At 35.6% G+C, this 21,417-nt stretch overlaps 2 non-coding genes across 2 annotated transcripts; both read right to left on the bottom strand.

Annotated features, from left to right (window-relative positions):
* Positions 1–5,850: 5,850 nt before the first annotated feature.
* Trnav-aac (transfer RNA valine (anticodon AAC)) lies at positions 5,851–5,923 on the bottom strand. Its single transcript has one exon. It is a non-coding gene; the product is annotated as a tRNA-Val (tRNA).
* Positions 5,924–6,441: 518 nt separating this feature from the next.
* Positions 6,442–6,514, bottom strand: Trnar-ccu (transfer RNA arginine (anticodon CCU)). The gene has a single exon. It is a non-coding gene; the product is annotated as a tRNA-Arg (tRNA).
* Between the last annotated feature and the right edge of the window lie 14,903 nt (positions 6,515–21,417).

Here is a 21,417-nt window from a genome sequence, read left to right as displayed (position 1 = left end):
GCGAAGCTACGAAAACTCGACGATAATGCTATTACAGAACCCTGATATTCTAAGGATGTTGCGAAAGCTCGATGATGGTGCTAATAAAGAATGATGATGATTACGTAAGGCTACGAAAGTTGTATGACGATGGTATTATAGAGAGAAGGTGATTCAGTGATGATATGAACCATTAATGATGATGGTATATAACAGAGCTATGTTATTCGAGCAATGCTGGATGATGGTGCTATTATAAGATGATGGTGATGGAGTAATGCTATGAAAGTTCGATGATGATGGTATTTTTTAAAGTTGGTGATTGAGCGATGCTACAAAAGTCCGATTATGACGGTATTATAGAACGATTATGACGGAGCAATGTTACGAAAGCCTGATAATGTTACTATTATAGAGCCGTAGTATTCGAGCGATGCTTAAAAAGGTCGATGATGATGCTATTATAGAATGATCGTCATTGGGCGATGTTACGAAAGCTCGATGATGATGGTATTATGTAGAACAATGGTAACTCAGCGAAGATTCGAAAACACCGTGTCTTGCTGATGCTACGGAAGGTCGATGATGATAATTTTATATAACCATGGTGATTGGACGATGTTATAAAGGTCGATGACGATGATATTATAGAACCATGGTGACTAGACGATGTTACGAAAGGTCGATGATGATGATAATATTATAGAACCATGGTGATCGGACGATGTTACGAAAGGTCGATGACGATGATGTCATAGAACCATGGTGATTGGATGATGTCACGAAAGGACGATTGACGATAATATTATAGAACCATGGTGATTGGACGATGTTACGAAAAGTCGATGACGATAATGTTATAGAACCACGGTAATTGGACGATGTTACGAAAAGTCGATGACGATGGTATCATAGAACCATGGTGATTGGACAATGTTACGAAAGCTCGATGACGATGATGTTACTGAACCATGGTGATGCATGGAAGGCACAATCGCGGATTCATGAAGTAAAACTGCATCATCGTCATCGTGTTATGTAATAACCCGTCTTTGTCATCATGCCATCGCTTTATCACCATTGTGCTTTGTACTATCTTTATCATCGTACTGCCGTGGCATCGCGTGTACCTAAATCAAAAGTGATATCACTATCATCATCATCATCATCATCATCATACTACTTTACCCATTTAACATCGAAGGAAGTACGGTGGTAAATTTAAGGAATCTGCTGTTGTTTGCCTTTTACAGTACACTGTCAAGAATCACAAATCGTATTTAAAAAGTTTTTTTTTGCATTTTATACGTTGAAGTTTCTCCAAGGAACTTTAAGAATGTACATTCTATATTTTCTGAGAGGTTATTATAAAAAATGACACGATGCCTTATATATTAGACCATGTTAACATTCTATATTTTCTGAGAGGTTATCATAATGTGTCAATTCAATGACACGATTTTTCAAGCGCAAATAAAACGAAATAACACATGCTAGACACCATAACTCAGTATCGTCGCTATTTAAAGTAAGAGAATCTACTCTTTTTATGAAAATGATAAATTTATTTTTGTTATATTGTGTTATATCATCATTTCAGAGAGGTATATATGGTATGTAATAAATAATGTTATTGTTTTTATGACAGAATGTCTGCCAGTTAGTTACTGTACAATAAATTCTGTGTGAATATCACCTCACTAGCGTTTTTTGCTTTTTATTGGACAAAAAGCAACATTAATTGTAAGCAAATATCTATTTCACATAGCTGATAGTTAAATTAATATATATATATATTACTTGAAATGTCATGAAATATCTGTTTTAGTTTCACAAAAAAGCTTCAGTTTCTTAATCTATTGAATTTCTTTCTCCAGTTTTCCTTTGCATTGAATGATATTCGTTTAGGTCCAACACAACCGTGACTTACTTTTTCCTCCCACATGAACTTCTGATAGTACTGTTATATTACAGTTTAGCCCTTCCCTTAATTAATGTGTTTTTACATCGTCTTGGCCTTACATATGACACTGTCAATTTGTAACTAGATACTTTTCTGTTATGCTTTCGGATGTATTAATAAGACATAAGTATAGATATTTGATAATTTCGCAGTAACAAAAAATATCTAATATATTTTTTCCACTGTACTCCAGCTGGAACTACTTTAAAACATTTGCCCTGTTTGGTGCCTAAAACCTTGTTATTCATTGCGTCATTTGGAATATGGCGTTTCCTCCTCACTGTGTGCCAAGTATTAACACAAACAAAAATAGCTTCATTTAGTATGGTTTAAACTAACCAGTAGTTGTATCCGATGACATATTGAAAGAGCCTGTTTTGTAAGTCTTCTTGCACTAAAATTGAAGATTTTCGGGTATATTCATGTACAAACCGGTAACAAACTGGTCTGTGCACATTTATCATATTCCTAACACGGACATTTATGCTTGTGGGTTAGAATTTTGTACTACACCCTGTACTTTGGGGGTAAGCAATGCAGCTCTTTCTGTACGGGTGTAATGCAACTATGACAGGGCGTCCTATTTATTGACAATTTGCGATCTTCTGTCTTCTTAACATGTTGAAATCTGTCCAATGTGGCGATTATAGACTAGCAACACATAGTCTGGTGTGACCTGTTCTAACTTGCTGTTTCGAGTTCGGTACATACGTGTAATGGTGTAAAATATCACAAAATGTGATATACGTCGTTAATGGTCTGAATGTCAATATACGGGCGTCTGTTTGGAAAACATCTATTCAGACAGTTACATTTGGACGGACGTTTTGGCCACGGACGTTTCCATAACATGCAAAATACAGTCTGCAGATTATTCTAAAGAATGTTATAGTATAATTGAACAAATCAAACTGATAATAAAACCAACTCATGTTATTTTATTTTTATTTTTTAAAATCTTTTTTACATGTATTTACTTTATAATGACATGAAATTATAGCAATTGACTATATCAAGTAAAAAAAAAAAACAACAACAGCGAACAAAATAAAACTTCTTTGTGATCAATACATGCAAGTGTGACAATAACTTAATTAATTGCTTCACAAAAATTTGTAAAGTTATTTTTCTTAAAATTATTTCTAACAACCCCAATGATCAATCATACCATAACATCTTAATATCCAGACCATATTTTGCATGTTAAAGAAATAAAATTTAATTTTGGCCAAAACATCCTACCCCAAAAATTTGCCTAGCCAAAACATCCTAGGTCAAAAGATCCTAATGTTAAAACGTCCAGGCCAAAACGTCCGCTGGCCAATACGTCCGCGGGCCAAAACGTCCTACATTCCATTTTACAGTAAGTTTGTATTGAACAATGTCACGTTGCCCTTCCATTATAAAAGTCACTGACATATATGTTTGCAAGACTTCAACACATTTCTCGATAAAGGTGACAATAACATACCAATAAAGACTCACAAACGCATGGACTGAAGTGAAAATTGCTAAAATATTGTATCAAAATTGTAGCATAAGTCTCGGCAACATTCTTGCTTGCAAAAGATATTAATCTATCTAAATACAGATGCAGACTTTGATAACGATCCAGGTAACCGTATATACCACTCGAGGAACAGATTGTTAATTTTAAAAACTTTACCTGCGTTTTCATGTTTTAAATATCAAATTGCCAAAGCCCGTGAAATAAGAGTAGATAAATTTTATAAATGGTTAAACCACACAGCACAATTTTCCGGGATTACTAGAAGCAAGTTGTTGCCGTCAGCACTCACTGAATATTCATCTTGTGTAAGAAAAATTGTATAATCGCCGTAACAATCTAAGAAAACGTACACTGTATATTCATTGAAGAAATGTTCAGATGAACGTTTCATTATCATACCTGCAAGACATAAATAGTTGTGGCAATATTTTCCCCGAGTAGTGTGTATACAACTAGAGGTTGTTGATATCAAAGAAGTCTAAATTGACCTAACAGCTGACGCTTACATGGACATTGTGCTTTAGTGCAATCATTCACAAAACTGGGATTTCTACTACAAGTTGAAATATGTTCGTTTCAGCGTTTGACTTTCCTTGTTGAATATTCATCCTTGCTTTTTTCCAATTTCCCCAACACCCGCCCTTTTATCTACCCTTTACTCATTTTTGTATTTTGCATATAATTAGAATGTACTTGTTATTGGATTTTTGAAGCAACCCGTCTACAGTATACTTTTTTCTGTGTTGCAGGCCCACTTTGCGATGCATGGCTCTATGGCTATGTTTTGGTTGCTCTGTGCTTTCAGGAAATCTACCCTCATCTTTTTTTTGTAGTCTGTGTTTTACTAGTTTCAAACCTCGTTTACAAATCATTTTGTTTTTCATCTTTAAATGTAAATTAGTACGCATGACTTCACTTCAGCCGCCCCATTAAATGCAAGATAATGACAATTTCAAAGAAGCAAAACAAGTTCACAGGATATAGTATTGCATTTTAACTGTATATAAATGATACAACATTAGCCTTTGTAGATCCCGAAATGCTCCAAAAAAATATACTAGTACATGTACCCAAATACGATTAGGATATTTTGGGCGAAGTTTGTTGGAACAAAGCAAAACAGTAAAATTTGAAATCCGTAGGTATATACATAAACATGCTTTATTTAACAGAGGCTATAAAAAAAGTTATTTCAGTTCTGAATTTATTCCAGGAACGTATGAAATAATATTATACGTGCCAGTGAAATTATTAAGTTATTGGAGGTCGAAATTGTTATTTTTAACATTAAACCGACAATTTTCTGCCCGATTTGATAAAAATAACTGAGCTGGGATTTATCTGCTTAGAAGTTGGGAGCATTCAAAGAATGTTGTCATTTACGAAAATCTGGATGGTTTAATTCAATATCCTGTAAACTTGTTTAAATGCATTTTTTTAGAATCTGGGCAGATTTATAATTTATCACAGGAAAAAAGAATAAAGTGGATATGATAACCACTCCATGAAGAATCAACAGAAAATTATATATACAATAAACTATGATATAAATTCATGTAGTGTAAGACATTCTATATTCCCCTAGTATAAGAAAACAAAACTGATTTAGACTCCAGTTTTCCAAATGTGTTTGTATGCAGAGCTTGTTGTTTTACAGAGTGTATATAGTAAATAGTTACCGTTTTGGGAGATTTTCGTTCTTCAAACTTATTTTGTTCTGCAATGAAGACGATTTAAAGCAGAAAAAAGACAATTATCAGAGCTATGGTGGCATACTTCTGTCACGAGATAGCTAGGTAGCTATTGCGATACTTAAATAATGTATCTCGATATAACAAAGTTTTCTGGAAAAAAAAATCTCAATAGTCGGATGTTTCCTGGAAATATCATTGCGATAATTTACATTAGTATCTCGATATTTTCTGCTTAAAAGCCTACAGCTGCCATTTATTAGCAAGATAGCAGTCTCGATACTTTCAGCAATAATCTTGATATTTCAAACTTTTCCGAAAACTTTATTCCAATAGCTTAAAGTTTCCTGGAAATAAAAAGCATATCTTTAAAACAATATTTTATTGAGATAATGTTTTCAGAAAAATCCACAACTTTTCTGGGAAGTTGAGAATATTATCGTGATAGCTACCAAGTATCAATACTTCTTCATATATAAGTAGGACAACATCGTATCGTATACCCTGACTACTTTTCGTTTGAGAAATAATCTATTCAGTTACACGACAAAAACACATAGTCGCATTTACAGGTACGTTGACATCACAGAAACGAATGTGAATGAAAAAAATGCAACAATTATAAACATACACATTCTTCTGTGTTTGTTCTGTGATTTTCTTCCCCGTCATCAGTAATTTATCAAAGATAAAATAAGTAAAAAATATGTTTCCGCTGAGGATTGAACTCAGGACCTTCCGCGTGTTAAGCGGATGTGATAACCACTACACCACGGAAACTGTTGATGATTATGTATCAAATTATGTCATAATTTCATATTGTATGTCCAATATCTATGTGCATAGGTTACAACAGTAACAAATAAAACACTGTTGTTTCTGTATTGCCTGCTGAAAACAAACAAAACAAATTTATTAAATCTCCATTGATCCCGGTAAGTAACAAACGCTATACAATTTACCCGTATTAAGGGTTCTGTAATTGATCAGAACAGGAAAACTGCTCTAGAACAAACAAGCCGTTACAAAAAGTAAACCGAGTTTATTGTACAGAGGCTTTAGTTCCACAGGACTTTTTCCAGAGAGATATTTGATATTCATAGACATATTTAACACAGGTTATGCATAAACGTTCTTTAATTGAAACAATGAAAACGTTTTAAACAGAAAAAGGACAATTCGAGTACATATCTATCAGTGGTGAAGACAAAATCGTTTTAAATTTTGTAAAAAAATGACCTTAAACAAGAGAGAATTCATTTCTTCATTTTATGGAGGATTAAAAGAAATATTTCACCAACCTCCGGCGGGACTCGAACCCGCAATCCCCGGCTTAGGAGGCCGATGCCTTATCCATTAGGCCACGGAGGCACTTATAGTAATTCAAGCGTTTCCGCAATGTCAGCATGTCAAGAATTACTTTTTTTACATTTTTCTTTTTTGTCAACAGTTCAATGCCTCTTAAAATAATTACGACAACATCTTATCGTATACACTGACTACTTTTCATTTGGGAAATAATCTATTCAGTTACACGACAAACACAAAGTCGCAGTTATAAGTATGTTGGTTTAAACTGTATTTATTTCCACAATTATAATTATATTTACAAACACGATTAGTACATTTAAGTTAACAAAGTTTGATAAAAACATACATCAATCAAAAATCAAAATAGTACAAACAAAGAAAATATACTTAAAACTTATATGATTTCCACTTCTTAAGAAAAACAGGGTGTAAATATGTTTATTTCATGACTGTATTCTATTGTTTCTCCGATTGGCTGAAAACAGTTCAAAAAGTAATGAGTACATATCATATCAATTTATCTTGGGTTATGAATAGTACGATAATAAAAATAGATCGAAGCAGGTGCTTGGAAAACCAATATGATTGATATCGAGATTTATCAACCCTCAAAACCTTCGGCTCGGTGAATATAACTTTTTTTCGGGTTGATAAATCCTGATATCAACCTACGAAAAAGTCGATAATTGTATAGTGTCGTGTTGTATGAATCGAAATATAAATGTAAAAAATATATGCATAATACGAAGTTATTTTAGAATGAAGAGTGAAAGAATTAACGAGCATGTTTTATGTGATTGTCTCTCGTCGTCGTTTGGGGTTGGGAGAGACGAGGTGTGGGGGTCGCAGCTCAAGCACTGAATCTATTTGATGAAATGATGAATGGATGTACTACAGCGAATAGGGACATATTAAGTTGATATGATAAATGTTCATCGCCATACAGTAGTTGTTGAAAGTTAGAGGGCATTGGATTTTGGAAAATAGGTCGGTTCGAAGATTTTGGTATTTTCGACATTGTAGCAGATAATGATCGACAGTTTCTATCTCACCCCAGTCACACCCACCATTGTTTGTGAGTCCTCGGCAGTTGAGATCATGGTTAAGGGAGCCACATTCCAGACGTAGCCGAGCATGAAGAAATTGGCTTTTTCTGGATCCGCTTTTTAAATAATGGATTTGATTTTGATATGTTTGATTTGAAGGCATTGATTGAAGGAGATAATTTGATATGTTGAAGAAATAAGTTCCAGTCGTGTATTGTGTTTGGAAGAAAGTAAGAGCTATACGAATGTGATTGGCAAAAGATATTTCTGAAGTTTCTTTGGTTATAGATAGATAGTTTATTCAAACAAAGGGCAATATGCCCATGAGTTTATAACATGTAGATAAATGCAAACATAATATAAATACATGAGAACATCAGTGATATACATGTACATTGACGTCATGTAAATAAATGCAAACCGAATATACATACATGAAAAACATCAGTGGTATAAATTGATATCATGTAAATATTAGAGTGCAAATATAATATCAGTACATGAAAAACAGCAGTAGTTTAAACTGACATCTAGCTAATAATGATAATAATGACGACAATTATATCTAGTATTGATATTATGTTGGTTTCCAGGAATTAGTGAAGACAGGTAGGCGAGTGATAATCCATTGACCATTTTATAGAACAAAACAAGGCGATGTTTCTTTCGTCGTGCCGTCATAGCTTTCCAACCGAGATCAAGAGTTTTGTGGCACCATTTAACTATACAAGCAGCCTCGTTCCGGACGCTTCCACGACAATTCGTCGAAAGACACTTCGTCAAATACGACAATTTGCCGAATACGATATTTAGTCGAACTGGATATTTAGCCGAATATGACAGTTGGTCTACTGTATTTTTCGACCAAACTGGTCGAAAATTGGTCGAAAACTCGTCTAAAATTGGCTGAGAATTTTTAAAACAACAAAATATAAACCTGTACACAATTTAATCAACTGAACTTGATTTATAATAAATCTTATCAAAAACTATTCAGTAAATCCGAGTTCGGTCACACAACACTAAATGTTCATAAAGTTTCTAATATCTAACATTATATGCTATTCCGCGTAGGAAGTCCATTGCTGTCCGGTTCTGGTATTCAGTGACAATCTTCAGCAGCTTTTTGTTTACCTTCTTCACCTGAAATAATCAAAAAGGAACATTTTTGTAATGATTTTTAAAACGAAAGACGCACGACAGTAGAGTTGAAAGATAGAATTCTAATGAAATCGGTACAGGCCCTTACCTTCTGTCTCACTTGCACAGGATTGGCACCGGCAACAAGTTGTTCCACAGTAGTTTCTGTCCTGGCCTGCTCGCCTCTAAGCTTGACGACAAACTCGAAGATATTGGGATGGTGTTTGTCGACGATCGTTTTGAATCGACGATGCCAGCCTTCTAAATGGTTGTTCGTTCTAGGTTCATTGGCTAGAGTACGTGCTTGCACATTCCACAGTGAAGGTTCAAACAGTGGCTTACGCCACTGACGTTTAAAGACCTGTAAATATAAACTAAATATAAACAGTGCTTTCATGACAGGGTAATGATAACGTAATTCTGCCGAAATGCGAGGACGAGTCCATTTCATGATAAGTGAAAGACTGATATAAGCAAAATGTTTTGCGAGTTCGAATCATCATGATTTTTTTTTTAGATTTTTTGTTTGTTTATTATCTACTTAAGCGTGTGAAATTTTAATAAAAAATTTAATGAAAACCGTTTACTTACCATAGACCCGTCAGGCTTTGTTCTGCTGTTGTAGCGGTAGGCACCGATGTAAGTATCTTTCATATATGGAATGAATTCGTGGGCCGCCTCAGGGATAGCCTCGCAAAGTTCTGTAGCAAAAACAGCAAACACAGCATCTTGGGACACAAATGCTAGGGCTGTAAATATTCTCAAACTTACAGCAAAGTTCTCATCCTCAACATATCTCATTCTTAATCCAAGATCACCAATCTTGCGTCAGTGGGCCTGTGTCAAGTGAAAGAAACAGCTTTCAACATTTGCCTCTAGATAAACATCTTGGAATGCCTTAATACACGGATCTTCAAAGTCCACCCTGAACTGAGATACGGACACCAGAATATCTCTCTTCTCGGCTTGCTCACGAATCGATGAAAACATTTCACGGTACATGATGCGGGTTTTCCTTGTAAGGATACAAAATGCAAGTGGTAGTAGCTGGCCCATGACAATTCCATGTAAAGTATAGTATATTGTCGTGCACCGGTTCCGGACGGCCTCGATTTCATTCTTTATTGCTTCTGTACAGTTGTCCAAAACAAAATCAGAATATTCCAAGATTGGAAGAATAAATGAAAAAAAAAACATTCGTTTTAGACTATATCAATTCTGTAGAAATTTAAGGGATCTCATAATTCCAATTCGTTGCCAAGCTTTTTTTCAAAGTGATAAATATATGTCAGGGCCATTTTAGATCCGAAGAGAAGGTGAGACCAAGATGTTTGTGTTCAGTCACTTCAGTGATTGGTATATTGTTCATACATATTTAGGGATGGTTCGGTTTGCAGAGTTTTCTTGAAAAGATCATGAATTCTGTTTTTGATGGGTTGAATGTAACAAGCCATGCTTTGGACCAAGATTGGATGGTTTCAAGGTCAGAGTTCAAAATGGTACTAGATAAAGGTGGATCATCTACGATGATATAAAGATTGGTATCATCTGCAAAAAGACGAATTTTAGAACCGATGTTTGAAACAATGTCACTAATGTAAGTTAAGAATAACAAAGGACTTAGAATAGATCCTTGCGGGGCACCAGCGTTAATGGTCGACCAAGAGGAAGATACATTTGCGTACTGAATGGGAAAGTAAATACATGTGTCTGCTTTCATAGACACACTTATTTCGAATTCAAATGTTTCCGCATGTGTAATACCTTAACACTGTCAGTTAATTTCAATATATGCGCCGTTTGTCAACCGTCTATTTTCTCCTGTATTGAAAAAAGAAGATGTAGAACTGTGTTTATTTTGAGTTCTTCCTCTTCATTCTAAATGATTTATTAAAGAAAAGAGTTCCCGCTGGGGATTGAACTCCGGACATTCCGCGATATACACCACGTGGATTTTTTTTTTCGAAAGCCATTAGGTATATATCTTTGTAAAGACTTTCTTTCCACAAAGCTACAAATCACACATTGTTATATTCATATAATCTCCTAGTCTAAGTATGAAAACCTGATTTAGCCGTTTACTATAAACAATATACAATAGTGTCCCCTATCACACAAGTTCAGTGCAGCCACTATAAAGTGGACACTGCTGAGACAAACAAAATGTCATTTTTGTGTAGAGGCAGTTGTTCTACGGATTCTGTTTTTTATAGTCAAGTTCTTAATTTAAAAGTTTCTCTAATGCAACTTTATAGAGAGATATTTGTTCTTGGTAGTCGTCTTTAAAAAACGGTTATACCGTATTAGCTCTTTATTAACAATAAAAACATTTGTTTGAAAAAAAAATAGAAAAAATTACAAAGCCCAGCGCTTATCACTAAAAACGAAGTCGCTTTCCATGTAAAAAAGAAAAGGAATTAAAACATTCTAGCAGCCTCTGGCTGGACTCAAACACACAATCCCCCGCTTAGGAGGCCGGTGCCTTATTCATTTGCTGTGGAGGCATATATTTCAAATAGAGACTCTCCAAATTTTCAAGATCTTAACAATTAATTTCAATTAATATTAATTATTTTTGTGCCGGTTGTTAACCGGAACACAATTGTATTGCATACCCTAACCATCTTCCAGATGGAAATAATGTATCATTTACAAAGCTTGTCGCGTTTACAAAGTTTTTAAAAAGTGTATATTGACCCAACCTAAAGCAAATAAAATGAAAAGAGAACCTGCATCTATATTAGGTTCTTTATCTTTAAATTGCTTATAAAAAATGAATAAAAGGATGTTTCTGCTGAGGATTGAACTCGGGACCTTCCCTACACCAGGGAACTTTTGATTATGATATATTTAAGAAATAATTTATTAATATAGCATATTAGAATAAGCTATATGTTAACTTCATTTGGTATTTCCGATATCTCTGTGTAAAGTCTTTCTATCTTCAACAGTCACATTTTACGGTGTTCCTGTTGGACAATCTCGACTTTTTATTGAATCCCAAACCGCGATGCACGACGGTGCGATGAAGAAAACGCGATGGCGCAATGGCACGATGATGAAACAACGATAGTACGATGGTCAAAACGCGATGAAACGATGATGAAATCACGATTGTGCGATGGTACGATGGTGAAATGTCGATGTAATATTGCGTTTTCATCGTCGCACCATCGCCTTAACACTATCGTACCATCGTGTCATCGTACCATCTCATTAACACCATCGTGTCATCACGTTATCACCATCGTACCATCACGTTATCACCATCGTATCATCGTATTTCCACCATTGTGTCGTCGCGTTATTAACATCGTACCATCGCATTTTCATCACTTAACTCATCAGTGACTAAGTATTATCCGATTTTTTTAAAAACCTTCTGTATCAGAATCAGAATCAGCCTACAGTACGAAATACTGCAGCACTGAGACTGGCCGCCGAATGGCGACGATACGATGGTGAAAACGTGATGGTACGATGGTATGTCGTGTCGGTCCTTTATTGAAAACGTCTATACCTAAACAGCTTTTTCAGAAGGCGGTTGCCAAACATCTTTAAAAGGTTTTATGAATATCTTAGTAATTTTGTCAACCTATAAAACAGTTGGCAAACTCTGTAGTGCAGTAATGGGAACTGTACGCCTAAAAGCTGCAAAAAGCTTTTCTATCGTCTTACTTATTAAAGATTTTTATGTTACAGTAGTAATTACCGAGTTATAACAACATATTGAAAACGACTGGCACGTAAACTTGGTGGCATCTGCAGAATCCCTAGGGATTGGTATCTTGAGGTATTCTGAAGATGTTATAACACGAAATGAATATGCGCTTACGCTATTCTAGCATAAAACTAATTATAATGACTTGTCCATCTTTCAATTTTGACAGTACCATTAACTGTTAAAAGGGGTGCTTACCTAAAAGATACAGACTGAATAGCGAACAGTGCAGATCATGATCAGACTGCAACGCGGTCTACACATGCGTCAATTCTTCAATTCAAAACGAGTCCGTGGATAATAGGAACATCTCTTTCAAAAATTATATAAGCACTCGGGCAACGCTATCGCGCCTATACAGATTTTGTCGAATAGCCGTGCGAATAACCACATAAGGCACGCCGTTGCCGTACAATAAGTGTTTATTAACTATAAAATCTAAATGACAGTATTTCGATCACATATATGTATCCATGGTGTAGCCGAAAAAAGTCCCTATCAAGTAGATCCTACTTTTTCAACCGCATTTGCGCGTTTTAAGCGGCGACCAAAAGGACTTTGAATTTTATATGAAACAAAAACCATTTATTTTACTATTACACAGGTAACCTAATATACATATGGATCAAACATAATCTCATTACACAAAAAGAATCTGCTTAAAATAATGTACTAAGCATATTATGTTAATGACAAGGAAAGAAAGAAAATGACGGGAAAAAAAGCAATTAACATTTATTACGGCGCATGCAGGATACAAACTGCAGTCTGTTCAAGTTTTTTATATAATGCATATGTTGTAAAGCAAGTGGTTTATCCACTACACCAATTTGGGTCGAAAAGAGGGGAATACTTATAATCCTTAAGTATCGAAACTGGGACAATAAGATTATCACTCAAAGTTTAGGTATATATAGAGGTTTACGTGCTCGCCTATGAATCAAGCGATCTAGGTTCGAACCTTCACATAGGACAATTTTATTTTCCCAAAAGATTCATTTTTCGTTTATTAAACGTTGTTGGTGTGTTAGTTAACGCTAATATACCAGTTTAGATATTGTGAGTTAAGTCACGCTTCTCTAAATAGGCAAAACATGTTATACTACTTGTAAAGCGATGACGCTGAACAAGTGCCTATCAAATAGTGAATTTTGCTCAAATATGAGGGTATGATGTGATAAGTGATTTCATCTTGGATGCACTGGACGGAGCTAATCACCAAACTATAGTTAAAATGATTTGAGTCAGGTGAAATGGTGTTTCTGACATTGGCAGGTACAAACAAAAATCAGAACAAATGTTTGCCCTTTTTTCTATCTATTTTGTCTACACATGCGTCAAATCTTCAATCGAAATACAGCCCGTGGATAATAAGAACACCTCCAAAGCCCATCTCTTTCAAAAATTATATAAACGCTCGGGCAGCGCTATCGCGCCAATACATATTTTGTTGTGCGAATAACCACATAAGGCACACCGTTGCTGTACAATAAGTGTTTATTTAATTATAAAATCTAAATCATAGTATTTCGATCACGGATAGGTATCCATGGTGTAGCCGAAAAAAGTGCCGATCAAGTAGATCCTACTATTTCCAGATCAACCGCAGTTGCGCGTAATTGTGGTTGCCAAAAGGATTTTGATACATGAAATACATTTTACACAATATTAAACACTTTTCATGCTGAACTCTGTATTTTACCGAGTTGTCAACTTGATGTGCAGGCTGATCATGACCTACACTGGTCGCAAAGACAGAATCAATCGTGGATACTTTCGAAATTCCGGATCCTCCAAAATCTACCGATACTCATGTAGCTAGTAATCCAGAAGACATACAAACTGTTTTTGTAGATATCGAAACGACAAAACTTGGATATGAAGCCGAGATAACACAAATAGGGGCTTGTACAAAAGGCGAAGATTGTTTCAACATGTATGTATTACCAGTCGGACCAATATCCAGTAAGGCTTCAGAGGTAACGGGGTTAAAAATAAAAGCAGCAAATGGAGTATGGTCGATGTACAAAAAAGAAAAAAAAAAGTCGATGCAGTATGCCCTACAGAAGCACTGACCAACTTCATTCAGTGGCTGGAGGACGTCAATGTTAAAAAACATGCACAGATCTTATGTGCCCATAATGAATCTAAGTCTGACTTTCCAGTATTGTACAGAAACCTAGAACGCCATCGTCTACTTGTAACGTTTCATAGAAGTCGTCGCTGGAGTCGTCGACAGCATGGATATGAGCCGTGCCATGAGAAAACCAACATAGTGGGTATGCGACCAGCATGGATCCAGACCAGCCTGCGCATCCGCGCAGTCTGGTCAGGATCCATGCTGTTCGCTTTTAAAGCCTATTGGAATTGGAGAAACTGTTAGCGAACAGCATGGAGCCTGACCAGACTGCGCGGATGCGCAGGCTGGTCTGGATCCATGCTGGTCGCATACCCACTATGTTGGTTTTCCCATGGCACGGCTCATATATTCAAAAATGTTTTACCAAAGACATCACGCGCACTTGGAAATATTTACAATGAACTATTTGGTGAACAATTTGAAAGCCATGATGCAACAGCTGATGCAATCGCTTTGGCTAAAACATTCCAAAACCTAAATATACCCACCCAATCTGTGCTAAACTTGTCAGTCCAAATAACATCGTCTGTTACGAAGGCAAAAGAAAAGATGAAATTCAGAGCAAACGTCAATACTCTGCAAACTCAACTAAGCGCTGGACAAAACAAGAAAATCCTCACCAATCAAATGGCTGGCAAAATGTTACAGGGAGGTATATCAGTTGATATTCTGATGTTGGCATACAACAGAGACCAGGAAAAAGGTGTGAAGACACTACTGTCAGAAAACATAGACGGAAAAGTACTGGTCACAAACAGACAGTCTGTTGCAGATACTTTAACGGAAGCGTACAGAAAGAGCTCTACAAATAACTGAACTCATCCCCAAGAAATATCCCAGTATATCGTATATCTAGTATTTTGTACATCGTACATTTATAGACTAATTTTGAGGTCAATAATTTAGTTTCGCTGACCTGTGAAAACTGAAACTGACTGGAGATTTAGTCTTAGGTCAATATCATTTTCTAAGTCCGCAAAACTATATAATAACCGTGATATAACTCTGTAACTACTAGTACTATAGTCATAATAGTGTAATATATTGTATACCTAGAAATAAAGAAGCGACAAAAATCGTAAAATATGCGTCGAGAAATCCGTGCAGAACTACGCACTATTATCCGAGCGACATCAAGCACGTGATCGCGATCGGCCGCTCTGAGCAAATGTGTAATAATATATGCTATTATAGACAAATTCGGTCATTTCTGTAAAAGTACTAGTAGTATGGTACGCTTTATACCAAGTATATAAAATATGTTAACTAGTTGCGTTGTTAAATAGGTCAGGTCTATAACTCTCTTTTGCGGAAAATGTATTAGCAATACTTTTGTATATGTTAGAAGAGTTTCAAATAATACATGTTTATTATCTTGCATAACTTCGAACGAATATGACCACACAGATATTGAGGTCACTGAAAGGAAATTTACACTAGTGTTTCTACTGATGTGATAATTATTCTTATCACTCTAAACGAATGCATGCCATAGTCTCAGTTTATTGCCTATTCTTTAAATAGTACTTATCATCGCAGAAACATAATATTTCCGTATTTCGTGATTACACATTCCATAAAAGCTATCACAATTACTAAATAATGGGATAACTAATGTAACTTCACGTTTAAATATGAACGTTGCGTAACTTGTCAATTCTTCAAGAACAATTTGAAACGGTGACGTCGAAAAAAACATAAATTTGTTGACCTAGTATCAACGCATAACAGCTAATTACCTAAAAACGACACCACAGAACTTTCTAAATTTTGGCTGTTATTCAGAAAACATACTAATGTAAAACATATTCAGTTTTAATAAAAAAAATACGAATGGATATTTTTTAATGCTGAGCGAAGCTAGTTTTGTGGAAAATTTAAGTAAAAACAAAACTCGTTTTTTGGCTCTCATTTAATTAAGCGAAAACGTAGAGCAATTCCGATTAAATCATCATTAAATAAAAATCTATGATAGTTAATTGTAAATGTGTAAATAAAAACTGGCGGCACTTTAGCTAACTACCCTATTTGTTTAGCATATTACCAGAAACAAACTTTTTTTTTGCCTAACCTTAAGGGCCATATCTTCACATTCACGTCATTTTTTTCAGCGTCGAAAAATGTTACTGATGCTTAAAAAGTTCTTATAGCCACAAAACGGCACGGTAAAACTTTCTGTTTTTTACTACATATTTACAGGACGTATTAGTGTAAAACATATTCAATTTTGGTAAAAAAAATTACGGATGGATTTTTTTAGTGCTGAGCGAAGCTATTTTTTTGTGGAAAATTAAAGTAAAGAGAAAACTCGTTTTTGGCTCTCATTTTATTAGCGAAAACGTAGAGCAATTCCGATTAAATCATCCTCTGGAGTTTTATGTCAGCTTTCATTTCATGTATAATTTATGGGTTCTACGTTAAAAAATATTGCCGGTACAATCATTTCAAGGCAGATTTTGTCCCCGTATATCTGACGTCAAAAGTGCGCGAAGTGGTCATGTTTGCGACGTCATGGAAACGTCACTGATGCATTAAACGTAAAAATATACACAGATCTAAATCAGAAATATCTTCCAGTTTTTGTTGGTACCAGTCAATAACGTGGGCTCTGAAAAAAGTTATTGTGTGGTTCGTCTTTAACTTATTTGATAATTCTTCATATTTCATGAAACTGTAGACATGTCTGAAGACATAAATTTATTCTAATTAGTTTTAATTTCATACCTATTTAAATATTGTGGGCAACATATTATATCACAAATAATGTTTGACCTTCCGAAACTTAATAACAAAATAAATCAGGGATGTTGATTTAACAGGGAGAAATGTTGATATGATATCGCGGTTTTCATTTCATAACGTTACGTAGTGTTATATCATAAAAAAAGCCAACTTCACCCGCAATAACAATTATTTATAAATTTGGTTTTCACTCCTAGGTTAGCATGACACAGTCATAATGTTTATTCGTTTTGCTGGTCACAGCGCTAACTTAGGAGATTGGCAGAAACATAAATTGTTGCACTTCAAATAAATAAGAGCTTTATCTTTCTCTGCTTACTAGGCGAGTATAAAAATTACATCGTCACGATAAATAGTGAATAATTTCTAGAATAAAATTTCATAAAAGCCATTTACTTCCTTGTAAAAGCATACTTTCATTAAACATTTTTTATCAGCATAGTTTGTTGTCTACCATACGGATTATTTAGTTCTTTTTTTATCTCCCCGCCAAAGGCGAAGGGGATATAAGAAATGCTCTCCGTCCGTGCGTGCGTCCGTCTGTCCGTGCGTCCGCAACGATCTTTGTCCGGAGCATAACTCCAAAAGTACTGGAGGGATTTTCTTCAAACTTCATACACTGATAGAACACATTGGGAGGAAGTGCAGTGTGCAAGAACAATAACTCTAACTTGCCTATTTTTTTAGTTATTCCCCTTTATCATATTTTTTTTTTTAAATTTGTCCGGAGTATATCTTCTTCATGCATGGAGTGATTTTGATATATCTTGGCACAAATGTTTACCACCACGAGGCGGAGTGTCACGCGCAAGAACCAGGTCCCTAGGTCTAAGGTCAAGGTCACACTTAGAGGTCAAAGGATAGAAGAATGAAACCCTTGTTCGGAGCATTTCTTTTTCATACATAGAGGGATTTTGATATAACTTGGCACAAATGTTCACCATCACGAGAAGGAGTGTCACACACAAGATCTAGGTCGCTAGGTCTAAGGTCAAGGTCACACTTAGAGGCCAAAGGTCAGACACAAGAATGACTTCGTCCAGAGCATTTCGTCTTCATGCATGGAGGGATTTTGATGTAACTTGGCACACTTATACACCATCATGAGACAAAGTGTCATGCGCAGATCCCTTCTTTAGAATTACTTCCCTTTGTTGTTACTTTAAATAGCTTTTATTGTAACTTTTTCATTACTAGTTGTAGGGAAAATCAAGATCACTTTTCTGTAGTACAACATGCATGCTAAATCCAATTTTGAGGTGTATTTTGACCAATCTCTACCTGATAAAAGATTTTTTTGTGGATGTTACTCTCCAATTTTAGGTGTATTTTATTATATATAAGGTATCTTTACCTGGTAAGGAGTTTTTTTGTGAACTTAATAAAAACAAAAGACTTACAATGATTACTAAACAACCACAAAATTAAAATTCCATTTGCAAATACAGCTGCTAGAGTAAAGAAGTTTGCTGCGACGAGCATATATTGTGACATTCTGGCACTCTTGTTCCCTGTTAGCTTTCCATTCCTTCTTTTTACAGTAGCCATATAAACATCATAGCTATACTGTCCAAAATTAATACTTTCAGACACTAACTTGCCAGGAACTTTAGCCTTTCAATTATAATATGCCCGGCGTGGGGATTAGCCATGTCTAACACGGCTCTTGTTACAAATTGTTTTACAGAGCAAGAAATCGAGCATACATCGATACGGTGGCAACGTCATGACACTCTCACAACAAACCCATCGGCTGCAAATTGAAAGGCCACTTTCTCGTTGCAAATCTGGATTCGAATCCGGTTTCTTTTCAAAAGCATTACATATTTGCTATTATAAAGCTGAATCTTAAATTTTGTCTGTTTTACAATTATGAATACAATGTTATGACGTTATTTGCAGCGTATATAGTCCCACTGAATTTCGTCACTGGCGCCTGTTTTCTGTTTCTACATAGTGTGTCAATCAATTAAAGCATTGGGAGAGTAATGAAAAGTCATTTTAGGATGTACCTTTGAAATAACATGGAATCGTGTTTATTCTCCAAAACAGGTTTCGTCTATATGATAGGTCTGTACAGAAATTGTTTTACTGCCAGTTCAGAAAATGGGTCAACACCGACGCTCTCTAAAACAAGAGAGCCATGAAGGCCCTGTATCGCTCACCTGACCTATTGACCTAAAGACCATCAAGATTAACATTCTGACCAAGTTTCATTAAGATATGGTATAAATGTGGCCTCTAAAGTGTAAACTATCTTTTCTTTTAATTTGACCTAGTGACCTATTTTTTGACCCGACATGACCCAGATTCAAACTGAAATCATTAAGATTACCACTCTGACCAAGTTTCATGAAGATACAGTCATAAATGTGGCCTCTAGAGTGTTAACAAGCTTTTCCTTTGATTTGACCTAGTTTTTGACCCCACCTGACTCAGATTTGAATTTGACCTATAAATCATCAAGATTAACATTCTGACCTAGTTTCATTAAGATATGGTCATAAATGTGGCCTCTACAGTGTAAACTAGCTTTTCCTTTGATTTGACCTGGTGACCTAGTTTTTGATCCTACATGACCCAGATTCAAACTGGACCTTGAGAATATCAAGATTACCATTTGACCAAGCTTCACGAAGATACAGTCATAACTGTTGCCTCTACAGTGTTAACAAGCTTTTCCTTTTATTTGACCTAGTGACCTAGTTTTTGACCCCACCTGACCCAGATTCAAACTTGACCTATATAACCTCAAGACTAACATTCTGACCAAGTTTCATTAAGATATGGTCATAAATGTGGCCTCTACAGTGTAAACTAGCTTTTCCTTTGATCTGACCTGGTGACCTAGTTTTTGATCCCACATGACCCAGATTCCAACTGGACCTTGAGATCATCAAGATTAACACTCTTTCAAAGTTTCATGAAGATACAGTCTTAAATGTGGCCTCTACAGTGTTAACAAGCTTTTCCTTTGATTTGACCTGGTGACCTAGTTTTTGACCCAAGATGATCCACTATCAAACTTGTCCAAGACTTTATTGAGGGTAACATTCTGACCAAGTTTCATTAAGATTGGGCCCAAATTGTGACCTCTACAGTGTTAACAAGCTTTTTCTTTCATTTGACCTGGTGACCTAGTTTTTGACCCAAGATGACCCAATATCGAACTCGTTCAAGATTTTATTGAGAGTTACATTCTGACCAAGTTTCATTAAGATTGGGCCAAAAATATATCCTTAAGAGTGTTAACAAGCTTTTTCTTTGATTTGACCTGGTGACCTAGTTTTTAACCCAAGATGACCCAATATCAAATTCGTCCAAGATTTTATTGAGAGTAACACTCTGACCAAGTTTCATTAAGATTGGGCCAAACCTGTGACCTCTAGAGTGTTAACAAGCTTTTCCTTTGATTTGACCTGGTGACCTAGTTTTTGACCCAAGATGACCCAATATCGAACTCATCCAAGACTTAATTGAGGGTAACATTCTGACCAAGTTTCATTAAGATTGGCTCAAATTTGTGACCTCTTAGTGTTAACGGTCAAATTGTTGACGCCGACGCCGACTGACGACGGACACAGGGCGATCACAAAAGCTCACCTTTGAACACTTCGTGCTCAGGTGAGCTAAAAAGTAAGGTGGACTGTGCAAGGTATCCGTCATTTTCAGTTTCAAGTGCACTGTGACCTTGAACAACGACCCTAAAAACAATATAGGTCATTTAATTACCATACACATTCACAATTCTGATTGACGGTTTACCCATGTTTCTCTTACTTCAGGTCCAAAACCTCAGCCTCACTGTAACATTGACCCTCAACCTCTTGAAAATCGGAACAATGCCGTCATCTACTCGCTACATAGAATTTTGCAATGGAGTTTGATGCATGTAGGCATGCATTCTCCATTTCATGACGATTTTAGTCACAGTTAACTGTCCATTGATTTTTGGCATACTGAAGCCTGTAATGATTGTGATCATTTATTATCTAAAGTTCTGACATTTCTTACCTTCGTAAAAATATGCAATAATTAAGTTTGATGATCGTAGACCAGAGCGTTCTTCAGGAACTGATCAGACAAAACTTGTGACACTTAATCATCTACTGGCAGTATTCCTATGAAGTCCGATAGTCAAAGACTAAAGCATTCTCCACTTAATGATTGGAAA

The sequence above is a fragment of the Mercenaria mercenaria genome, chromosome 9, assembly GCF_021730395.1.
Source record: "Mercenaria mercenaria strain notata chromosome 9, MADL_Memer_1, whole genome shotgun sequence".
In the NCBI taxonomy this organism is placed as follows: domain Eukaryota; kingdom Metazoa; phylum Mollusca; class Bivalvia; order Venerida; family Veneridae; genus Mercenaria; species Mercenaria mercenaria.
This window is presented reverse-complemented; position numbering and strand designations above follow the sequence as displayed.